The sequence below is a fragment of the Myotis nattereri genome, assembly GCF_964212035.1.
Source record: "Myotis nattereri genome assembly, chromosome: 7".
Classification (NCBI taxonomy): Eukaryota; Metazoa; Chordata; class Mammalia; order Chiroptera; family Vespertilionidae; genus Myotis; species Myotis nattereri.
Genome location: NC_138082.1, coordinates 79,035,986 through 79,058,531, shown reverse-complemented (window position 1 = coordinate 79,058,531; position 22,546 = coordinate 79,035,986). Strand labels below are relative to the sequence as shown.

The following is a 22,546-nucleotide window of genomic DNA, read 5'->3' as shown; positions in this document are numbered from 1 at the left end:
GACCCTGTGATAATACTGAGCCCATCTGAATATTCCAGAAGACTCTCTTCATCTGAGGGTTCTTCATTTCATCACACCTGTTAGGACCTTTTGCCATGTAACGTAATATATTTATAGGGATTAGGAAATGGACATCTTTGAGGGCATGAATTACTATGCTCAGCACAGATATAGCAAAACAAACATACACAAAAATTAAAAGAATACTGAGAAGCTGTGAGAAAAAATTTGCAATATATCATAAGTAAGGGCTAATGTCTCTAATATACAAGGAACTCTTAAAGTTGGGGCGGGGCGGGGGGGGGATGCCAAAACTTAAAGGAAAACTGGGCAAAAGTCATGGACAGGCAATGCACAAGATGACATAAAAATGGCCCTTGAACATCTGAAAAGAAGTTCAAGTTTACTTAGAACTAGAGAAATACAAATTATAATTACACTGAGACACCACTCCTCATCTAGCAGATAGATCAGAGAAAATTTACACATTTAATGACTCTTTGCTGGCGAAAATATAAAGTGGCGCGACCTTCCTGGAGGAAAATTGGGCAACATCCAACAGAGCTCCATGTGCGTTTTCCATTTGACTGAACACTCTCACTTTGACATTAACCCTGAAAGAAAGTACACTTCCAACAATACAGAGATACTAGGCACATGGTTATTCATTGCTGCATTGTTTGAAATTGTTGCTTAAAATGTCTCTACCTCATCCTTGTTCTCCTATATTCCACTTTATCCTTGTTTCACAGGTTGCCTTATCTTTCAGGGTTGGATTATAAACTGTTCAACTTTGTAATCCTTCGTTAGGCAGTTTCTACACTATTTTCTACTTAGTAGCACTGAATAAATGGTTGCTAATTTGAAAATTATTAGGGCTAAGCCATCATTTTGTCATGAGAAATTTCATTTTTGAATAAAACTCTCTTATATAACTAATATAATATGGCTTATTAATTTTGGACTTATTCCAGATCATTGTCTACCATACATTTTTCATGGTTCTTATGAAGTTTTTGTTCTCACAGCCAGTCTTCATTAAGGAAAATTGGTTTCTTCAATCATGAAACCTCTGTGGCTAGGGCCCAGGGCTGAATGTAACTCAGAAACTTAGAGCAAGATTCCATGGGACTTTCCACACTTCTTCATCACAACTTAGCAGAACACTGTTCTATGACAGGAATATCATCATTAATGAGATTTATACATGGAATGCACTAAAGCAGTACCTGGTTTTTCTCCTGGGGCTTGGTACCAAAGCAATAAATACATGCCCATGCTCCATCGACCATTCAATTTTTGAAACTTAAAGATTAATGTCCTTTCATTAATGTAGTTCTTCATCCAACAATCCTTCATTAAAGCAACTGTTACATCAAATATTGTGCCAGGTTTTTAAAATCAAATGTCTATGTAGTCCTTAAACTGAAAAAGAGTCATGACCTCAATCTTTAACAGCATATCTTCAGAATATTTTGTTTGCATTCAGATTCTGTCCTTAGACTGTCTCCTAAAATTAGTTTGTGTATAAATTACAGATGTTAGCATGATGTATGTGTGTTTATACACATAAATATATTAGTGTGTGTGCATACCGTTAACCGTTGAACAACACAGGGTTAGAACTGCACAGGCCCACTTACATATAGTGTTTTCAATAAATGCCGGTATTGTGTGTTTTTTATATATCGATTACAGTTAACATTCAATATTATTTTATAATAGTTTCAGGTGTATAGCATAGTGGTTAGATGTTTATGTAATTTCTGAAGTGATCCCCCTCATAAGTCTAGTACCCACCTGTCACCATCCATAGTTATTAAATATTATTGACTATATTCTCTACGCTGTACTTTACATCCCTTAGACCAGTGGTCGGCAAACTCATTAGTCAACAGAGCCAAATATCAACAGGACAATGACTGAAATTTCTTTTGAGAGCTAAATTTTTTAAACTTAAACTATATAGGTAGGTACATTGTTATTACCTTAATTAGGGTACTCCTAAAGCTTAGGGAGAGCCACACTCAAGGGGCCAAAGAGCAACATGTGGCTTGAGAGCTGCAGTTTGCCGACCACGGCCTTAGACTATTTTGTAACTAGCAATTAGTACTTCTTAATTCCTTCACCTCTTTCACCCAGTCTCCCAACCCCCTTCCCATCTGGCAACCATCAGTCTGATTTCTGTATCTATGAGTCTGTTTCTGCATTGTTTATTTTGTTCCTTAGATTCCACATATATGTGAAATCATATGGTATTTGCCTTTCTTTGTCTGACTTATTTCACTTAGCATAATACCATCTCAGTCCATCCATGTTGTCACCAATGGTAATATTTCATTCTTTTTTTATGGTCAAGTAATATTTGCGTAAATCTCTCTATATAAAAGCCTAAGTGACCATTAGGACCAGTTGCTATGATGAGCACTTACCACCAGGGGGCAGACACTCAATGCAGGAGCTTCCCCCTGGTGGTCAGTGCACTCCCACAGCCAACCTCCCATGGCTGGCCAACCTCCCGCAGTCCCTCCCCCTGGCTGGCTCCAATCGGTCCCAATCAGGACTGGGCGAGATGGGCCCGATTGGCCCTGATTGCTGGCCAGGCCATGGTACCCCACTCATGTACGAATTCATACACCAGGCCTCTAGTATAGATATATAGATTAGCTATAAATATATAGTTATATAGATAGATATAGATATAAGGATAGACATAGGTAGAGGTATAGATATATAGATATAGATAGAGATAGAGATATAGATGTATAGATATACATATAGATGTATAGATATAGACATAATCACGTCTTCTTTATCCTTTATACTGTTTTTGATCTGCAGTTGGTAGTCTGCAGATGCAAAGGGCCAACCTACACAATTTTATATAGGGCAGTGATGGCGAACCTATGACATGCGTGTCAGAGGTGACTCACGAACTCATTTTTTTGGTTGATTTTTCTTTGTTAAATGGCATTTAAATATATAAAATAAATATCAGAAATATAAGTCTTTGTTTTACTATGGTTGCAAATATCAAAAAATTTCTATATGTGACACGGCACCAGAGTTAAGTTAGGGTTTTTCAAAATGCTGACACGCCGAGCTCAAAAGGTTCACCATCACTGATATAGGGGATTTAATCATCTTCAGATTTTGGTATCCATTGCATGGGGGTGTCTTAGAACCAATCATCCAAGGATACTTAGGGAAAACTAAGTTATGAGGGAGTCAAAAGTTATATGAAGATTTTTTAATATGCAAGGCATTGGTACTCCTAACACCAGCACTGTTCAACGGTCAACAGTATATGTACAGGGTGGGGCAAAAGTAGGTTTACAATTGTTTATATGGAAAATAATACAATAATTAATAAATAATAATACAAGAATAAAATCTGTGTTTCACATACAACTGTAAACCTACTTTTGCCCCATGATACATAGAGTGTTATGTGTATATATTCCTATAAGCTGATATGCTACTTCTGTCAGAATACCCCCTTATATTTGGGAATATATAAACAAAGTAAAAACCTAAATGAAAAGAAGGGGAAAACATCCCCTCAAGTGTGTACATGCTTATTTTAAGTTTGCCCAAGCCCATCAAAATGAGGTTTCAGATCAGTGCCCACACACACACCTGAAAGGCCCAGGGCTATATAAAGGTGAAAGCAAATATAATTAAACTAAACTCAGGTTTAGGAAATTCATTATGCATCCTCTAGCCTGGCATGGGATAGCTTCTATAGTTCCCCAACAACCTATAGAATGCAGTCCTAAAGAAATAATACATGTAAACATTTTTAGGAGCTCTAACAGAGCAATGTGGTATCTTTCTTATTAAGTGCTGAAAGCCTTTCACAAGGATCTATTAATCCTCATAATTTTTACTTGATGCTGTGATGTTCATGAGTTTTGACTTTTTAATGTTTATAATACTAGAATCACAGAAAGCATATGATTTCTAAAAGGGACCAAGTACCCCTATTCCTGCTTGCTTTATATTTGGAGAAATTGACTTGATATAATATTTAGGCCCATGCAAGGGATTCCCAGAGACAACTGAGTTGTTGGTAAGGTTTTCTCGTCTACTTCACTGCCCTCCAGCCACCAGAATGGAGGAGCCTTAGTGCCTTAGGCTCAGCAGAGCAGCTCTATAGGATGCCTTAGAACAGTGGTTCTCAACCTTCCTAATGCCGCAACCCTTTAATACAGTTCCTCATGTTGCGGTGACCCCCAACCATAAAATTATTTTCGTTGCTACTTCATAACTGTAATTTTGCTACTGTTATGAATCATAATGTAAATATCTGATATGCAGGATGTATTTTCATTGTTACAAATTGAACATAATTAAAGCATAGTGATTAATCACAAAAACAATATGTAATTATATATGTGTTTTCCGGTGGTCTTAAGCGACCCCTGTGAAAGGGTCTTTCGACCCCCAAAGGGGTCGCGACCCACAGATTGAGAACCGCTGCCTTAGAAGGACGAGGAGAAACGAAATCAAATTCATGATGACCTACAGTCCTTCTTTATTCATTCAGGGTTTGGTAGGTGGAGAACTGCAAAACAATTTAAGAAAGTTGTATGTGTTTTTTTTAGATACTCATTCTAGTTCAGGAATTAGCACCTATTTTGCCTATTTTGCCAAATAAAGTTTTATCAGAACACAGTCATACCTCGATGTGGGGGTGGGAGGACAAGGAAATATGAGCTAAAGAACTTACATACTTGTATGCATAGCCCATGGACACAGGCAATAGGGTGGTGAAGATCAGGGAGGGGGGGTTAGGATTTGGGTGGGAGGAGGTAAGGGGGGGGGTGTTGGGAGATATCTATAATGCCATCAACAATAAAAATATATATTTTTAAAAAGAACACAGTCACACACACTCACTTATGTATAGTCTGTAGCTGCTTTTGAGTTCCAGCTACATTGCTGAGTAGTTGTGACAGTGCCCATAAGGATATAGCCAGTAAAGTCTAAAACATTTACTGTCTGCCCTTCACAGAAAAAGTGTGCTAACCCCCACACTAGAAAATATTGCCCTCTTTAGAAGCTATTGTAAACATGAATAAGTGTACTTTAAAAAACTGCTAATGATTATAATTTTGAGTTACACTTTAAAACAATTATGGTAATTAAATCATGTTATAAATTTCAATGAGCCTTCAAGTTTCTAGTACAAGTTGTTCTACAGCGTATATGCTCCTGTGGCATGTCAGAGACATTCCATTTTTAATAAGAAGAATAAGAGTCATTTTAGCTAATTAACTTTTAAACATTAAACCTAAATTAACTTTTTATAGGCAGCAATAACTACAGCTAATATTATTTGCAGATAATTAAAATACATTGCTCCTAATGAATGGATAGCTACTATAACTTTCTTTACAAAAACAATTATAGTGGCTTATATAGTTTCATCTTGCCCTCTGAGCATTGGAGATTAATGCATTTTCCCAAATCATAAACATGAAGTTTTTCATTATACTTTTATGAATTAGGAATACAACATTTATCAGATTTCTAGAATATCCTGTAATATCTAAAAGTTGCAAAGCTACTATTTGGGCAATTACAGTAAATTTAAAGCAATATTAAGAAGAACAGGTCCCAGAGGTTTTTATGAAAAGAATAGCATTTTGAGACAAATTCTGGAGATATACTAAAGGTAAGAGAAAGGAAAAAAACACACTAAAGCTGAAGTTTATACTTAAGGGATTGAAATAAGGTAGTACCATAATAAATTACTAATTTTTAGGAAATATATTCTAGGCACCACAGAGAATCCATTCTGCCTTAATGTTATTTTAGCCTGTATATGGAGTCAGGATAAGGCCAGTTATGCTATGGCAATAAGCTACCCCTAGAATATCTGTGATTTGCAAAAAAAAGCTTATTTCTTCCTCACACTGTATGTGGGCAGGACCTCTGCTCATGGTAGTCATTCTATAACTCTAGCTTTAGATAAACCATTATCTTGAGCACTCCTGGGTACCATGCCAAGACAAGAGAGCATATTGGAGGGCTGTATATCCACAATCAAATGCTTTAAGTTGAATGTCATTTTGCTAACCAGTTATTGGCTAGAATGAGTTACATGACCCCTCCCACCATAAGGGAGCAGAAGTTGCAATCCTATCATGTGCCTACAAGGGATAGAGCTGGAACTATTTACTAACAAGTCACTACATGTTTAGAATAACAATTAAAAACCTAACCATCAGGCTGGATTAGTCAACTGTCTGTGCTTCACTTTCCTCCTCTGTAAAGTGACTTTTAAAATATAAAGCTCATAGCATTGTAAAGATTAAATGAACTATTTTAAAGTGTTTAGAAGAGTATTGGCATATAGTCAAGTATTACTGTTGCTTCATTTCAAGCTTTGAATTTCCCACACTGATTTTCAGAGGCAATAACAGAAAGGAGGACAGTCAGAAATGCTGCCTTAGGCCCAGGGATGCCAATGAGAAATATTCTTGAGTAAAGGCCCATGACCAACTGAAAGAGATCAAACTGCAATGCCTTCCTTCTAAGTAATGTTGATTTCAGGAGGCATAGACAAGCCACTAGTGGGGTAATACTTTAGTTTAACAGAAGATAGAGGACCAGGTAGATAAAGACACCAAAACTGATAATAGGGCTTATGAAATATGAAGGTCAAAGGATGCAAACATACAACTTAGACACAGTGAGTGGAGCATGTGGATAGGGCTAGTATATAGGCTATACATTTGGGTAATATAGTACATAAATAAATCCCTTCTAATATATAGGTTACAAGGCTGCCATCAGGCTAACTGTGAGAGTTGAAGTAGAAGACTGCCCCTGGAAAGGGCAGAGGCGATAATGAAAGAAGAGGAATGGAACAAAGAAAAACTGAACCAAGACCCAGAGTCCAGGATCCATAGAAACATAGCAAGAGGTGGTCTTATGGGATTGTTCATTGCTATAAGAGCTTCTGTTTCCTCAGCTCTGGCACCCGTGCAAGTGCTCTGAATCCATGACCTTCCACTCATGACCATCTACCCATGACCATCCATGATCACAATGACCACACACACACGCATCCATACTAATTCAGTCAGTTCTAGATTGATGGCTCCAGGTGAAGAGCTAAGCAGACATGATTTCCTCTTTCAGGAGCTTACTGGTTAACTGGGGAGACAGAAGACAGACAGTTCCATTTTTAGAAGAGATAAGGGGATGCTTTTGGAGAAGGTAGAGAAGGAATAAGCTTTAAAAAGAAAAGGGAGCTTGTCTTTTTTTTTTCCCTCCCACAAATAATAATTTAGCAGCATATGTTAGAATGTCTCATTCCACATTTGTCTATATTTATAAAATTTCTTGCTATTCTCCCTCCAAAATATTAATCACAATATAAAAATATTAATTACAACTCAAATTAACAATTTAATTTGAATTTTATTTCAGAATCTTCCACAGTCTACATTTTCCTAGATGGTCACTGATTCAAAAGATCATGTGAGCTGGAATAGAAATTTCAGTCCAAATTTCTACTTTTTAGATAAAGGGGTCAAGTGTCCAAATGAATTAGCCAGTTACAGAGTGGACTAGACTAGAACCTCTATCTTAATAATGAATGTATATGTTGCTTTAAAATATCAGGAAGCATAATACTACCCAGTTTGTTCTTTCTCAAGATTTCATTAGCTATACAAAAAAGCTAAAATAATCAAAATGGTTTGGTAGTGGTGTGAAAACAGATATATAAATCAATGGAATAAAACAGAGAGCCCAGAAAGAGAAAGAGAAATATGACCATAGCTTATATGGTCAACTAAGCTATGACAAATAAAGCAGGAATATATAATGAGATAAAGTCAGTGTCTTCAATAAGTGATGCTGAGAAAATTGGACAGATGTGTGCAAAAAAATGAAACAGGACCATTTCCTTAAACTATATACAAAAATAAACTCAAAATGGATTGAAGACTTAAATGTATGACCTGACACCATAAAATTTCTAGACAAAAACATATACAGTAAACTCTTTGAAACTGGTCTTAGCTATGTCTTCTCAGGCAAGGGCAACAAGAGAAAAAAAATAAATTAATGGGACTACATCATACTAAAAAGTTTTTTTCACAGTGAAGGAAACCATGAATAAAACAAAAAGACAAGCTACTGAATGGGAGAAGATATTTGCAAAAGACTACTTATCTGAGGCCTGGCCAGTGTAGCTCAGTTGGGTGAGCATACCCATGCACCAAGAGGTTGCTGGTTCAATTCCCATGCACATGCCGGGGTTGTGGGCTCGATCCCAGAAAGAGATGTGTAGGACCGATATTTCTCTTTCTCTTTCTCATCTATGTTTCTATCTCTCCCTCTCCCTTCTCTCTCTCTAAAAAAAATCAATAAAAGCATATCTTTAAAAAAGATATACCAGATAAAGATTTAATATCCAAAGTATATAAGAAATTCACACAACTTAACCTCCTAAAAAAATAATTCTAATTTTAAAATGGCAGAGGATCTGAATAAACGTTTCTCCCAGGAAGACATACAGATGGCCAACAGACATGAAAGCATTCTCAACATCACTAATCATTAGAAAAAATGCAAATTAAAACCACAATAAGATATCACCTCACACCTGCCAGAATGACTATCATCAATAAACCAAACAAGTGTTGGCAAGGATGTAGAGAAAGGGGAATCCCCATGTACTGCTGCTGGAATTGTAAACTGGTTCAGCAACTATAGAACAGTATGGAGTTTCTTCAAATAACTAATAATAGAACTACCATAAGACCCAGCAATTCCACTTCTGGGTATTTATCCGAAGGAAACAAAAATCATTAATTCAAATAGAGATACTACTAGTATGTACCGCTATGCTCATCAAAACATTATTTACATCAACCTAGATGTCTATCAAGAGGTAAGTGGATAAAGGAGCGATGGAATAGTATTCAGCAATAAAAAGCAAAGGAAATCTTTCATTTGCAACAACATCGAATGATCTAGAGCAGTGATGGTGAACCTATGACACACGTGTCAGTGGTGACATGCGAACTCATTTTTTTTGGTTGATTTTTCTTTTTTAAATGGCATTTAAATATATACAATAAATATCAAAAATATAAGTCTTTGTTTTACTATGGTTGCAAATATCAAAAAATTTCTATATGTGACACGGCACCAGAGTTAAGTTAGGGTTTTTCAAAATGCTGACACGCCGAGCTCAAAAGATTTGCCATCACTGTCTTAGAGGGTATTGTGCAAATAATTAGTCAAATACTGTATGATTTCACTTATGTGTGAAATATAAAAAAACACACAAAACGAAGGAATAAACAAATCAAACAGAAATAGACCCACAGATACAGAGAACAAGCCAAAGAGGATGCCAAAGGGGAAGAGATTTTTTTTAAATTCTAAATAAAGATAAAAGAATCAAGAAAACAAAAATGAATCCACATTCTGTGAGTGTTGTATGTCAGATGCAAAGTGACTTGTGTCTATAAGCTTATAAAAAGTATGAATAAACATGGATTTACTCATTGAACCCTAAAATGTCTAATTGAAGGGGTCACCACTTGAAGCCTGTGTGTGTTTAGGCCAAATAAAAGTTAACCCTGTTCCACAAAGTAGGGGTTATGTTTACGGAACTTATTACCCAACAAGAAGTGGGAAAAGTTAGAAATACAAATAAATTTTAAATGGCTTATATAAATTAATGACAGGCCCATCCCTTTTAGTAAGAAAACATGCTACGTTTGGGTCATGTTATGAATGTTTGAAGTTAACATCAAAGAGGCCCAGCTTTGCCAACTCTGCCAAGAGAGAGATGGCCTGGGGCCAGGATGCTCCATGACAATTCTTACTGCCATGTGGGCACGTCTCCACCCACATGCTGCATTTTGGATGCCATGAGAAACTGCTAGGTCTCTGGCTTTGTGCACAGAAGGTAGACCTGGAAGGAGCCAATCTTTGATTGCAAATTAATCCAGACCATGATATCTAAGTTTTCTTGTTCCCACCCACAAACAACAGGGATGCTTCCACATTCTAACTTTACATGAGGAATCAACTCTTGGAAATCCCATGGGAAAGTTTTTATAAGGATTAATCCACACTTTTTTCTTTGGTTTGCTCAAGTGAGAAGCAGGAAACCTTCCAGACATCCTGAACCTCTGACCTTTTTGTGGGTTTCCCATAAATATATGTAAAGGGTCATGCAGCAATTTAAAAAAAAAAATCTCTTCACACCATATGATAGCATGGCCTTATACTACCCATACATCTAGAGCACTCACATCTCCAACCCACTATAGAATATGCATTGACTTGGACATTCCTTGGGGAAAAAAGATCTCATAGGTTGTCAGAAGCCCACTATCATATATCTCATTTCCAGAGTGCTCTTCTCAAGCCACCCTAACTGACCCCCCAGGCTGTTTTCTGCTGACAAGTGAGTCACTTTTACCTCTTGCCGGATCGCAACTCATACCTTCTCTAAGAAAATACTGGGACATCCATCTGACAACAGCCCAGATAATTAATTTATTATAATGTCTAGCAGCATTTGACAGGAAAAATTATCTCCAATATATTTATTGCAAGACCTTCACCAATGTGACAAAGATGAATGCAAGCTTTCCTTCAATCATTTTTCAGCTGTTATCCAAAACTGAAAGTGAAAGTTGAAAATGATTTTCAAATGTTAACTTTAAAATGATGAGGAGGAAGATAATGGTTTTACTTTAGATCTGCCTGAAAGTGGTACTTCTATAACAATGCTTTAGCATCAAGCCAGAAAAATAAACTTGCCCGCTAATGTTGTAATTGGGCCAGAAATAAGCCTCTCAGAGGTTGGGGGAAGAAGCACCAAGAAGGAGTAGTAGACTGGATTTCCAAAATAAAAGCTCTGAAACCCCTAGCATAATAGGTTTGAAAAGCAGTATTTTTTTTTTTTTTTTGTAAAATGTACATCCCACTGTCACAATAAAGCTGAAATTGGGGAAAAAAAATCTAAATGTCAATCATGATGAACATCGGCAAAACCCAACTTTAACTCCACTCTTCAGCAGAACATCCAATAGTGCCAGCCAAGTTGGCTGTGCTCTCGGTAAATATTTTCTCAGAAGCTTGGTTTCTTGTTTCTAACATTAATCCTTCCCAATATCCCTTAACCTGGGGATGTAAATGTCAAATTAATAACTGTCCATTTCACTGATAATCTGAAGCTGGCTCCCTTCTTCTTTCTGCAGGCCAGAGTAAGTGTCCAATAAAAGTTCTACCTAGGTCAGGAATAACCTAATCACTTCTAATGATTAATTCTGCTCTGAACTCTTCACCATAAATAAAGCTGTTGGACTGGGAAAAAAGATGTGAAACTGGACAAGGCAATTAAAAAAAAAATCATGGAATAAAGGAGCAGTAGGAAAAAGAGAACAGATATTCTAAATTTAAAACACTCCTTGTTCTTTCTTGAAATAATGATTTATATTCCTTGAGTTCACAAGAGAGTAACTGGATATGCATGACATAATGATGGAATTTTAGCTATTTTGCCTAAAGGTCATTAACAATTAGTACCACTAGGGGAAAAATCATAAAGATAGAATAACAGCCCTCTCTCAAAGGATGACTGAAACTATACTTGTAATCTGGCCATAATAAAGTATATTATTTTTATATTAGAGCCCACGTGTTAAAAGAAAAACTGACAAAGTAGAATAGGTCTAGTAGGTGGCCATTATTAATGGGGTCTGAAAAGTAGTTGTCTGTGGAAAAATGGAAGGACCTACATTGCTTCCTTTAGAAAAGTGAAAAAGGCTAAAACTGACTTCAACTATTTAAAAGGGATGGTACAAAAAGGAGAAAATGGCCATTAAAAATAGAGCAGTGGCCCAGCTGGTGTGGCTCAGTGGTTGAGTGTGTACCTATGAACTAGGAGGACATGGTTCAATTCCCAGTCAGGGCACATACCTGGGTTGTAGATTTGATCCCCAGTAGAGGGTGTGCAGGAGGCAGCAGATCAATGATTCTCTCTCATCATTGATGTTTCTATTTCTCTCTCCCTCTCCTTTCCTCTCTGAAATGAATAAAAAAATTAAATAAGAAGAGCAGCATTAGCGCCAGAGAGTGAAAGCCAGACGGTGAGTCATACAACATGAGGGGTATCTGGATTCTTCCTCTCCACTGTAATGATCCATTCCATCTGACATCTGGAAGATAGTCATGTTGGTTTTGCTTTGACACTTGTATAGAGTTCACTGTCTCAAGAACACCCTTCTCCACAAGAGAGGGTGGTATGTGTACCTTTCTGGTGCCCAGTTGCTTCTCTCAGGTTCAGATGTAGACAACTGGTTTACCAGTTCTTCCTTCATTAATATCCAGGGTGGTGCTAATGCCTTTCCACAGCACAACTCATTGCATTTTAAAAACAGTTATCAGGTCTACCTCTTATTTTTCTATTTGTCAAACTAAACATCTCCAATTCCTCCCACCTTTATTAACTTAATATCCAGTACCTCATTCCATTTTAGTCACTGGCCTTCCGGACACTTCCTAGTTTGTAATGTCATTAATAGACAGATGACATAAATATGCTTGACACAGTGTTATCAGCAAGAGTTACACATAGAACTGTTCAGGAAAATCAGTCAATGTCAGCTGAACACCATGTTCACCCTATGCTATCAACATTTTATACAGAACATACGTGGAAGGCCAGGTGTTGACAATATTTGTAGAGTCAAAATTAAGGTACATGGGATAATTTTAGAGTTTTCACAAGATATAAATCACTATGTGTACATATGTAGTGTAGTCTCAAGTTCGGAAGGGAAGGGAGTGGGCAGAATAGAGCTCAGGTGGGCTGAGGAACCAGGCTACAGATTTGAACATCAGGAGGACCTAAGCTTTACCTTAAAGGGTTGGGCAGGCCTGTCTAGAATGGAGACCTGGTCAAGGAGGGAGTGTGTATATAGGAATAATGAGTAATAACAAAGATTAAGATTGGTAGGGACATTTGTGGCTACAAATAGAAATGTTTAGATTTGTAATTTAACATTTCTAATAGGACTCCTTTATTCTATTATAAACATGCTTGACTTTGCTAAGAAATTTTCAGAACTCAGATTTCCACAGGTATCTAACTTGGCAAAATAATCCTTGATAGGACACTGCAGGAGCTGAGAGGAATGCCAGGACTCTCCTGAGGTGGCAGATCTCATGGGTGATTTTTCTGGGCACCAATTTCCTTTATTTCAAGCATGAGAATTGTAGGCAGACTGATGGAAGAGGTATTATTGGATAAATGCAACTTGTGGTACATTTTAACTTTTATCATCTTGGTAACAAATGACTCCAAAGGCCAAAATCCTAAATTGTGTGTCTGGTCTGAAGATTCCCTGTTTTTAAGCCTCTGTAACTGACCCAGTCATATCTTTATTTCCAGAGCAGAGATATAGGAAAATCAATTAGAGAAGATAATGAATAAATCCAGGTAAATATACATTCTGACTTTTAATTAGCCAGTGAATTCATGAATCTCCAGGGAATACTAAAGAAACATCATAAGACAATGCAATTTCCCTTACTAGGGACCATAGCCGCAGAGCTACTTTTTTTTTTTTATACAATGCAATTGACTTTTATCTTTTCTTTTTTTCTTTTTTTTTCACTGTGCTGTGCTCATAGCTTCTGTGGAAACTTAAACATTATTCAATAGAACAGTTTCCTGGAAAACCTTTTGAAAGTGGTCACAGACGCTGCCCTGCTCTGGTGCCCTGATCTGCCAGCATGCTGTTTTATTACCTCCAGAAGGTTCAGTGCCAAGACACAGCCAAGAGTTATAGCTTAAAGAGAACTAGGTTCATAAAAATAATTTTCTGCCTTCTTTCAAGAAGGAAAATTGTCACTTTCAGCTCTCAGTAATTCCATGTATCTATCACTTCTCTTCTGGCTTCATCACCCAACCTTTCAACTATCCCTTCAAGATGACAGGTAAGAGTCAGGGATTGTTAACTAAAGGGAGGACTGCTGGACTCACTCACTTCTACCCTGTTTCATCGCCAATGGCAAGCAGAGGCCCAGAATGCCTCCATGACCTTCACAGGACTACACAATAAGTAGCAGAATCAGGACCCGAACTCCACATTGCAGAGAATAAGCCAGGGATGTTTTTAACATTTAGCAACAGTACAACACAGTCAGCAAACAATTGGAACAGAGACTTTGATTGTGCTGTGTGCCAACAAAGAGCAGCCTCACCTGGACTAGAATGGATACCAGTAAGACTAGGAGATAGAAAGAGCCCCTTTTGATAATTAGGTTATCTAAAGCACTTAACTAATAAAATGATAATTTACTTTTAGTTGCTGTTCTCTTTTTACACCTTTTAACTTTCCTTTGAACTCCTCCCTGACTTCAAGTGTATGTCAAAATTCTCAAGACCATCTCTGTAAATATCATCTCTCTAGCCTTTCAGGTTAAGCCCTGATTCGGTTTTTATTTTTTATTTATTTACTTTTGACATTTTATTTATTTCTTTTGTTAATCCTCACCCAAGGATATTTTTCCATTGATTTTTAAAGAGAGTGGAAAGGAGGGAGAGAGACACAAAGAGAGCAACATTGATGTGAGAGAGATACATTGATTGGTTGCCTCCAGGGCTGAGCCTGCAACCAAGGTATGTGCCCTTGATTAGAATCGAACCCAGGACCCTTCAGTCTGCAGGCCAATCCTCTATTCACTGAGACAAAACAGGTAGGGCCTGGTTAGGTTTTTAAAGGGAACATGATCTATGTGTCTACAATTTTTCTTTAACTCACTTTATCCAAGGTAAAAAAAAAAACAACAAAAAACACGTACTAGTTTAGCCTTTGATTTTTAACATGGATTTACTACTTATTTATATTTTTTCACTTATCACAGTCTCTTCTTAATTCCTTTATTTCAAAATTATGAGATATTCTTTCATTGCTTCTATTGATAAGGCTGTTTGAAGCTCAAGATACAATTGGTAGATAAGCCCAGTAAAATTGGAGGCAGAAAAACACAGCTGATACTGGTCAGAGCCTTTCCTATGATGTGCAGACTCAACATGGAGGCCTGACTTGCCTTAAAACTTTTTTATGATTGACTTTTGAAAGCAGCATAAACAAGTGCAGCGAAGCAAGCATTCTTCCAGGCTTTGCACATCATTAACATCATTTTCATTAAATGTCCCATCTTTAACTTCCTAAGAGTAACTATCTTGAAATTGTGAATCCCATTAGGTATTTGCATGCTACTGAGACAAGTCTCTTAGGTACAAAGATGACCAGAACATACTTCCAATTGTCTCCATGCTTTCAAGATCAGCAAAGTTTTATTCTGAAGTTTTATGTCTTATGCTAAGCACTATGAGAGAGATGAGGAATGAGAGGAGTTGGCCCTACAGATCAAAGAGCTTAAGGGTAGAAGACTTGGCCGCATGAGATAATTAGAAAATAAGACAGGGTGGGATTGAGAGCTATGTGTTTAGAACTGATACAGAGGTCAGTGAGGGTAAGAATAGAGCCGCTGTTGGGCACGTGTTGGGAGTATTTTGCTGAAGTGTCATCCGAATGGGGGAGGGGAGAGGAGGCAAGAACCGGAGCACCACCAGGTCTAAGTGAGTAGACGGATGGTAAAGCGGTTAGCGGTGCAGAGTTGAGAGGTACGGTGGCTTTACTTCCTCTCTCATGCAGACTTTTACATCTGGTGAAAAATCTTGGATTATCTCCATAGAGAGTACATATATAATTCTTCATCAGTGAGTGTTCAGTAGGGGGGACCCGGAACAGTAAGTCAGTCAATTTCCAGGAAAGCAAATTACTGAGGGTTTCTATGCCATGAAACCAGCCACAGGTTGCCAACCTCAACCGACCCTGCGACAGAGAGTCACCTTCTTAGAAGTTTTCTCTGCTCTGAGATATCTAACAGGTGCTTTCTACCCACTGCTGTATAGTTTTGCCAACCTATTCCTGATTCTTTGATTCAGGCACCTTCCCACCTGTACTTCTTTGTGGGATTATTTATGAGGCCTAATTTGTAAGACAGAAGTATACAATCTGCCATAACTAAAACCTCTGAGGGGGGAAGTCATTTTTAAGGTCCTCCTCTCAGAGGCCCAAACACCCATCCCCAGATTTGAGGTGAGGGGTGAAGGGGGGGCGTCCTAGAACTCCCTCCCAGGCCTCTGAATATGGAAAGTTAAAACAATGGTAGAGAATAAGACAAAAAAAAATTACTACTTTTAGCTCCAGAGTTACCTATGTAGAGATATATGTAGAGTTAAATTCCAAAATCAATCCCTTAAAGAAAATCACAAGGATTCTCATGCCTAACAAATTAGTGGGGAGTTTTTTTCCATTAAAATTAAAATTAAATAGAAGGCCATGGTCAATTACCCAGTTCATTCCTCCTTCCAGAAGGAAAAACATAAAGGCACTCTGTCCTTCCTACTGTGGGTAGATTTCAGCCTGAGCACGCACATCTTCACTGAGTGGGCCATTTATATGATTGCCTGCTGGAGTTTCCTCCTTTCAACTTAGTAGGGGATATCTGTGATCTTTATTACCCCGAATAAATCTGCAAAATGCCTTTTGCTTGAGGCTCTTTATTTTAATTTCAGATAAATAACATTAGGTTCCTGGCCATTGTATTAAGACAAGCATGGATCTAAAAATAACAAACATATTTCAAGCCAAATACTTTCAGATTAAATAGTAGATTTCTCTGGGTGACCCCCAAATCCTATTGGTGTTGAAATATTTTTGGTACTTTGAGAGTGTCGCTTGAAGAATGTAAACCTGTTTAAACTACAAGTAGAATGACTTTCAAATCATCTATGGAGCCACTTGTACAATATTATTCAACTCAAGTTTCCCTTGGCTGCAGTAAATCCATCTTTAAAGTGGGGCTATTTCCCCAGTTTTATTAGAGGGCAATTTTATATCTTTGTAGGCTAACCTAATGCCTCTATCTATACTGTGGTTTATACATGAGTTATAAAGAGCTCCAAACCTGAATATCTCATCATCTTATGTATATATACTGAAAGTCTTCAAGGCAGTTCAAGTTCAATCTGTTCAATAATCAATTATTCATTTGCCCGCAGTCCTCCAGAGCTCTGCCTACTTGGATTAAACACCAACTTCCTGGGAAAACCTTTGGGCTTTTGAAGGACAGTCTCCGAAAAATGTGTTTTACGGATAAATGCATGTTCATTTTTTTTTTCTTCAAACAAGATTTGGAGTGAAGAAGACAAAATACAACACGATTTTAAATAGTCTACTATTTACTAGGTTAGGATCTAAGCATACATTCTCTGTTGGATTAGCAGTCCCCTTGAAAAAATATATGCCTGGATGGGTTTGTTAAGAAACAGGAGAGCGTGTATATAATGTTCCTGGAGAGTTTCAGTCTGGCATTTTTGGTGTCTCCTTGCCCCAGAGGTTCTGGTTTCAGACACCAGGCAACCTCCTAAGTAGATCAACAAGCATATGTAATACTTTAAACAATAAAGAATTTAAATTAAAAAAAAAACAAGCATATCAGACAGGTCATGTAAATAAACTCTGATGATCAATCCTAAAGTACAAGGTGAAATATGAACCTGGGTGATCTGGTTCAGTCAATCCAGACACCTACAAGCCCCTTCTGTTGCTGAACAAGTCACCTTAAAGACAGTGATGCCGTTCCATCAGGGCTCCAGAGATCTGAGAAGCATCCTCAATGCTGCTTTGCTCCTATAAAGTGGCACCATCGGTCTATAATAAGTATCCCCACCACTGCCCATGGATGACATAACCGTTGAAGCATGAAGCAATACCCAATCTACAGAGCCCTGATTTATTCTGCCTGGTGATGGGCAGAGGGCATGACTTAGAGGCAAGACTCTTATCTTGGCAGGGGTCTGGGACTGGCTGCATCTCTGAAACAACCCCTAGTGGGTAACCGAGAAGTGACATTGATGGGTTTCCAGGGTGGCCCTTGTGCTTACACTTGCCCATGAATCTAGCTATGATTTAGAAATGCAGCCCAAGGGTCGAGAGGAGGGGAAGATAATGTAAAGCTTGCTAGCTGAGCCTCCTTTGACCGCAGCGGAGTGAGACAGGGATGCAGAGATGGGAAACCACGTGCTGTTATTGAGCTGGCATAGCGTGAGGTTTTGCTTTCAGAGCTTTTATTGCTGGTGCAGAGCACTGAGCTGGTTCTTTGTATGCCATACATTCTGGCCCCCAGAGGTAGCCTCTTTTTCTCTGGAAGGGAATTTAAAAAGCAAATCACAGTCCTTATTTTATGTGGTGTCCACCATTAAGAATTCATGCAGAGCAATTTTACTTGTTGCCAATTAAGATCTCCCAGTGGAAGTCTATGATTACAGCAAAGGCAACCTGTTTAATACTTGGTGTCTCCTTCTACATAAATTAACCCCAAGAGGATAGAGACATGCTAATTCTTAAGATGTCTGGATAATACGATTCTGAGATTCAAGATGCATAGAAGGTAACTCTCCTAGAGACTCTGGGCTTGACTTCTTGGGGCATACGTGCTTTTTCTTCTTATCTCTGTTTTACAAAGGCAAGATAATTTCTAGATAACGGTAGCAAATAATTTTCTTTTCCTGTGGATAGAATAGCATTCAGTGTCTCAGTAAGTAATTTTAATATCACTCAGATTTTATGGAAATTAAGATTAGAGCTGAAATAAACTGTAGGCAGTGGTGCCAAGTATCTATCCCCCCAAATATATAAATATATCAAAATTAGGGGGTACATGAATGAATATTTGGAATGTAGACCATTTTATTTCAGTGTTCACTCTACTTAGATAAGCAATATTTTGAATCATGATGAGAACCAACAAAAAGTTTTTGCCCATTTCTCTCCTCTCTTTCCTTAGAATAAGAATCACACATAAGCCACAAGGAAAAAGTCTATTTTTAAGAATTTTGGATACCTTAAAATCAACATTTTATTGTTAGAAGCGATCAGTCTTAGGGAGTCTTAATCTAACCAGGGATCTATGGATGCTTTTTAATAAAGTGTTGTCCTCCCCTTGGTCACGTGGAAACTATCATTTCTCCTCCCGGGAATGGAGGAGTTCAGTGCATCACCAGGGCAAACATCACTTGTCATCAATCAACAGTTCTTCAGATTATTGGAATTTGGTCTTGAGGCTCTGGCAACCCTTCAAGAAAATGGTGAAGAACTTGGGGTTGGCTTCCCCAGACACCTACTTCCTCCTTTGACCAACAACCCAGACTTCGCACAGCACTAACTGCTTTTTCACTAGGTACCCACCCCAGGACAGTGAAGTAATGGGAAGGAGAGGGTAGAGCCATGTTTATATTTGGCTATCAAACTGGCAAGATCACTGTTTCCCAAAATGTGTTTCCTGGAACCTTAGTCAGAGTAGATAGTTCAAGAAAGATATGACTGAGTTTGTTTTAAGAAGCCAAAATTATATTTCATATTCTGTATTTGATGTATACAGCACATGTTAACAATATAACTGGCTCTGAAAAGTTCTGCAATTAAAACAATTTTAAAGCTTGGTTTTACCTGATGTATTTCAAATACGACCACAGAATACCTTTATTGTTTTTAAAACAGTGACCCTAAAAAGGGTATTCGTATTTCTGGGCATGTGCTTGGAAAAGTGCTTGCATCAAAGATTTAGATCACTGGATCTCAAAGGGGAGGAGAGGGGACTCTGACCTCTAGAGAACATATGGAAAATGTCTGGGGAATTTCTTTTCTAGTTGTCACAATGAGGAGGTGTTACATGTAGTGGGTTGAAGCTGGAAATTATACCAAACATCTTGCAATGGACAGGACAACCCCACCCTTGCCACCGCCCCCCTCCCCCCCCCACCCCCCGCCGTAGTAAATAATGTCCTGGCCCCAAATGTCAATAGTGTCTCGATAGCCAGTTAGCCTGGAGGTCAAATCACCCCCACTATTGCCAACAACAATCAAGGCTTAACTACAACAAGACTTCGCACAAAGACCACTAGGGGGTGCACCAAGAAAAGATAAAAAAATGCGGAGACAAAGAAACAGGACGCAAATGTCAGAAATGGAAGATATAGAGCTCAAAACCACACTTTTAAGGTCTCTCAAGAACTGTCTAGAACAGGGGTGGGCAAACTTTTTGACTCGAGGACCACAATGGGTTCTTAAACTGGACCTGAGGGCCAGAACAAAAGCATGGATGGAGTGTTTGTGTGAACTAATATAAATTCAAAGTAAACGTCATTACATAAAAGGGTAGGGTATTTTCTTTTTTTAGTTTTATTCATTTCAAAAGGGCCGGATCCGGCCCGCGGGCCGTAGTTTGCCCACGGCTGGTCTAGAAGCTGCCGATAAACTTAGTAAGGCCCTCGAAAAGACTGGTGAGACCGCCGATAAATGTAGTGAGATCCTGAAGAAATCTAATGAGACCCTCGATATTTTGATAAAGAACCAACTAGAAATTAAGCATACACTGACTGAAATGAAGAATATTGTACAGACACCCAACAGCAGACCAGAGGAGCGCAAGAATCAAGTCAAAGATTCAAAACACAAAGAAGCAAAAAACACCCAACTGGAAAAGCAAAATGAAAAAAGAATCCGAAAATACGAAGATAGAGTAAGGAACCTCTGGGACAGCTTCAAGCGTACCAACATCAGAATTACAGGGGTGCCAGAAGAAGAGAGAGAGCATGATATTGAAAACCTATTTGAAGAAATGATGACAGAAAACTTCCCCCACCTGGTGAAAGAAATAGAGTTACAGGTCCAGGAAGTGCAGAGAAACTCAAACAAAAGGAATCCAAAGAGGACCACATCAAGACACATCATAATTAAAATGCCAAGAGCAAAAGACAAAGAGAAAATCCTAAAAGCAGCAAGAGAAAGAAACTCAGTTACCTACATGGGAATACCCATACGACTGTCAGCTCATTTCTCAACAGGAACTTTGCAGGCCAGAAGGGAGTGGCAAGTAATATTCAAAGTGATGAATACCAAGAACCTACAACCAAGATTACTTTATCCAGCAAAGCTATCATTCAGAACTGAAGGTCAGATAAAGAGCTTCACAGATAAGGAAAAGCTAAAGGAGTTCATCACCACCAAACAAGTATTATATGAAATGCTGAAAGGTATCCTTTAAGAAGAGGAAGAAGAAGAAAAAGGTAAAGATACAAATTATGAGCAACAAACATGCATCTATCAACAAGTGAATCTAAGAATCAAGTGAATAAATAATCCGATGAACAGAATGAACTGGTGATTATAATAGAATCAGGGACATAGAAAGGGAATGGACTGACTATTCTTGGGGGGGAAAGGGGTGTGGGAGATGCGGGAAGAGACTGGACAAAAATCGTGCACCTATGGATGAGGACAGTGGGTGGGGAGTGAGGGCAGAGGGTGGGGTGAGAACTGGGAGGAGGGGAGTTATTGGGGGAAAAAAGAGGAACAAATGTAATAATCTGAACAATAAAGATTTAATTAAAAAAAATAATGTCTCAACTGAGAAGCCCTAGCCTACACAGAGCCTGTTCCAATGTCACTTTGGTGATCTGGCCTCTGTTGGCTGGCAGTTGCCCCTCTGCATTTGCCAGATATTGTCATTTAATTTTGCTCATGCAGAACTACTTTATTTATTTATAGGCTTTTGATAACACTGTCTCTAATTTGAGCTAGGAAAATCTGAAATGAACATTTTGACATTATCTGGCTGGGTTACTGGCAAACTGATAGGTATTTCTGTCATATTAGTCATTTCTATTCATATTCTTGAGGATTTCTGTGATATATATATATATATATATATTCTAGAGGCCCAGTGCATGAATTTGTGCACCAGTGGGTTCCCTCAGCCTGGCCTGCAGGATAGGGCTGAAACTGGCTCTCCGACATCCCCTGAGGGGTTCTGGGTTGTGAGAGGGTGCAGGCCAGGCTGAGGGACCCCACCGGTTCATGATCAGGGCCAGGGAGGGATGTAGGAGGTTGGCCAGCAAGGGAGGGACCACAGGAGGGCTCCAGGATGTGTCTGGCCCATCTCATTCAGTCTTGATAGGCCGGACCCCAGCAGCAAGCTAACCTACCAGTCGGAGCATCTGCCCCCTGGTGGTCAGTGTATGTCATAGTGACTGGTTGACCGGTCGACTGTCTGCCCCCTGGCGATCAATGCACATCATAGTGAGTGTTGAGCAGCCTTAGCACATTATTAGCACACTAGAAGCCCATTGCACAAAGATTCGCGCAATAGGCCTTCCTTCCCCTGACTGCTGACACTGGTTTTCCTCCGACACCTGGGACCCAAGCCTTTGGTCTGGCTGCAGCGAGGGTTGGCTTCTCCACTGTGGCTGCAGCGGAGAAGCCAAACCTCTTCAGTCTTCAGTCTTCAGTCTTCACTTTGGCTGGAGCCTCCAGTCTTCGCTCCACGCCTACATATGCAAATGAACGGCCATCTTTGTTGGGTTAATTTGCATAGTTGATCTGATTGGCTGGTGGGTATAGCGGAGTGACACCAATTT

At 38.6% G+C, this 22,546-nt stretch overlaps 1 protein-coding gene across 1 annotated transcript in view; it reads right to left on the bottom strand.

Annotated features, from left to right (window-relative positions):
- The window catches only part of NCKAP5 (NCK associated protein 5), an 870,011-nt gene that overhangs the window by 593,605 nt on the left and 253,860 nt on the right, over positions 1–22,546 (bottom strand). The window lies entirely within an intron of this gene.